The sequence below is a fragment of the Empidonax traillii genome, unplaced genomic scaffold (genome assembly GCF_003031625.1).
Source record: "Empidonax traillii isolate 1590-97213 ecotype Southwest subspecies unplaced genomic scaffold, ASM303162v1 scaffold79:size2606397, whole genome shotgun sequence".
Taxonomy (NCBI): Eukaryota; Metazoa; Chordata; class Aves; order Passeriformes; family Tyrannidae; genus Empidonax; species Empidonax traillii.
The window spans coordinates 1,428,577-1,431,510 of NW_020955272.1; positions in this window are offsets into that span (position 1 = coordinate 1,428,577).

A 2,934-nucleotide genomic window follows, 5' to 3' on the forward strand; every position below is an offset into this window, starting at 1 on the left:
GTTTTTTCCCCCCTGATATCTTTTGTTGCACTTAGAAATCGAGCTGCAAAAAAAGTTCAGCTGTGGTTCCTAGGTAATGTTTTTAGTTTCTTAATTTATTTGAAAGTTGATTATATATATATATGTATGTATAATGAAACAAAACCTCAAATCTTCTCATGTAATCATTAAAGCCTTGTTTTAGGATTAGTATAAGCTACCGAAGTAGTTCAAAGTTTCTAGAGAATCTGTCCAATAAGTAGTTAAAATAGTACCTGAACAACTTACTCCTCTAAAGTTTCATTTTGAGGTAGGGGAATTTTACATTTTTTTAATTAATTACTTTGGTTATACATGTGTCAATTTTTCCTCATTCTTGATAACCTAAACTTCTCTTTGTAGTTAAGAACGAGGAACAGCAATTAAATTGGTTCAAGGGTCCTCCACTGCACATACAGACACACATACACTCTGGCAATTATGTAGTTCTATGAGCTATAGTACACCCCAAAAATAGTACACCAGAGGTGGGATTCACCTCACTGAACTCTACTATCCTACAGTAAAGAATCCCCATCTGAGTTGGCAGTTTAGCCTTCCATTTAATTTGGCCTATTTTAGCTATCTATTTTAAGATGAGATGAACTGAGCCAGTTACCTTGAAGAATGTATTAGAGGTACACAGGCAAGAAGACATTTAGCTAAGGCAACACAACCAAAAATTAGGTAGGGCAAAATTAGGAGCAAATACATGAATACTACCTTCACAGAGCTGGGATGTTTGTCACATATGGATGCCTTAGGAAATATTTCATTCAGTTTTACATTAAAAATGGATTAAACATGCCTCTCTGTTCCCTTAAAATTTGCATTGTAATACATACTTATGCAGGTTATGTAAATTTGATTAGGACAGCTGAGTTTTCAGTCTCTATTTTGCATGGTTTTTTTCCAGATTTTGTTTTGTTTTTGAATACATATACTGGGGACAAGTTGCAATCAATGCTTGTTTGTCCAGGGTAACTGGAGAATACAGGAGCTGTTTTGGTATCCCAGAGAAGACTCTTCAAGGAGCATTTTACCCTGAATCTTTCATCTCAGGAAGATGTTAAATGTCTCTATGTATGTGCACTCAACCCTTCCTCTAGCTTCAACCTTTTAGTTTATCTTTGATTCATTGTAAAAAGTAAAAAATGTTTAATGTCATACGCATCTTGCTTGAAGATGTAACATAATGCTCTGTACTCAGCCCTATGAGTCACATCTGACACCTAACACAACAGAAGAATGTGTATATGCTTATTATATGTTTATGAGAGACCTATTCATGATGATGAACTAGTTGAATAACAAATATATATCATCACTTTCGTCTGTCTTCTCTCCTTTTGTTAACTTGTAGATGTATGTTGTGGCATTTATGTTAACATCCTACCCAAGAGTACATGAATTTAGCAGAGTATTGATGATTGGATATTATTATTGATGCTCAGGTAGCACTTATCTTTGGAAAAAATCTCTTTTGAGGTGTGGGCGGATTAGTTTCACTTGACTTTAGTTGCTGAAAGGTGGATGACTTTTATGCAAGTCATTTAGAGTGGGTTGAATCACCTTCCAAAGGTGCTTATCTTTCTCTACAGCTATACAGAAATCTAAAGTGGTTTGCATAATCCAGACTCCTACCTTTTAGGTCATTAAAATTTACTTCAAATGAGTTTCACTAAAATTCTGCCCTTAATAGGGCAGAAATTGTTCCTGCTAATGTTTGTCAAGTGTTAAACATGATTTTAATGCAACTGCTGAAATAATTAATATTAATATTAATTATTCATAGGTAATATTTCATTATTATATTTATTGTTATTATAAAATGTAAAGATACATTTGGAAAAGTTTCAGTAGTGCAGAAAATGTATATTTAAATAACACTATGTTGTATGATAAGTAAATCTAATGCAAATAAAAAAAGTATCATTATTGACTGTGTTGTTATTTATTGACTAATGTACAGGGATTTCACAGATGACACAAAAAAAACCAAAGAAATTTTAACTGTTTGCAGGGGTTTAGCCTTGGCTAACAACCAAATTCTCATCCAGTTGCTCCTTCCTCTCAGCATGTCAGTGAGGGAAATTAGGATAGGGAATGTAATATGTTGACATAAAGGCAGGGAGATTGCTTAACAATTACCTTCACTGGCAAAACAGAATCAACCTGGGGAAAATAAATGTAACTTATTGCCTATTGCAGCATCTTTGTGTAGGGACAAGGAAAAGGAAATATAACACATTTCCTCTCTTTCCTTTCCACGTTCAACTTCACTCCTCTCCCAACTTCTCACCTTTCCCAACTGAGGCCACCCCTGCAGTCTGCTGCTGACACCACCTTGACATCTGCATCCAACACGCTGTTTTTTCATTCCCTGTTTTATTTGTTTTCCTGCTTTTATTCTTAATCTAAGAATAGATAAAGGAGGTCTTCTGTCAAATATGTCCCAATACTTCTATTTTAACATGTAAAGAAATGTAAACAAAATACGAAAATAAGAGAAGCAAAAAAATTACTTCATTTCTCCTAAGAAGGAATAAAAAAGTAATAGAGATTTTCCTTCATTTATATTCAAGCTTGAGTGGTGTATGGCAGGTTCACTAACAACCAAGAGTTTTCTGGATACTATTCCCAAATGGAATGAGAATGTATTTTTACATTCCATGCATGGAAAGCAGCATCAGACTGAAACTATTCTCCTATTCTTTTACTTTGCTCACCTTAGTACTTTTGAGCTTCTGACTTTACTTTCCATTAGCCTTATGTCTTTTATTTATTTATTGGTCTGATGTTGTTTGTCATCAGAAATCTTTATTATTCCCTGGATGCTGATACGGTAAAGTGAAGTAGAAATAAAGGGTCTAAGTTTGTATTCCAAAGTTTAGGCTGGCCTAGTAATATAACTTT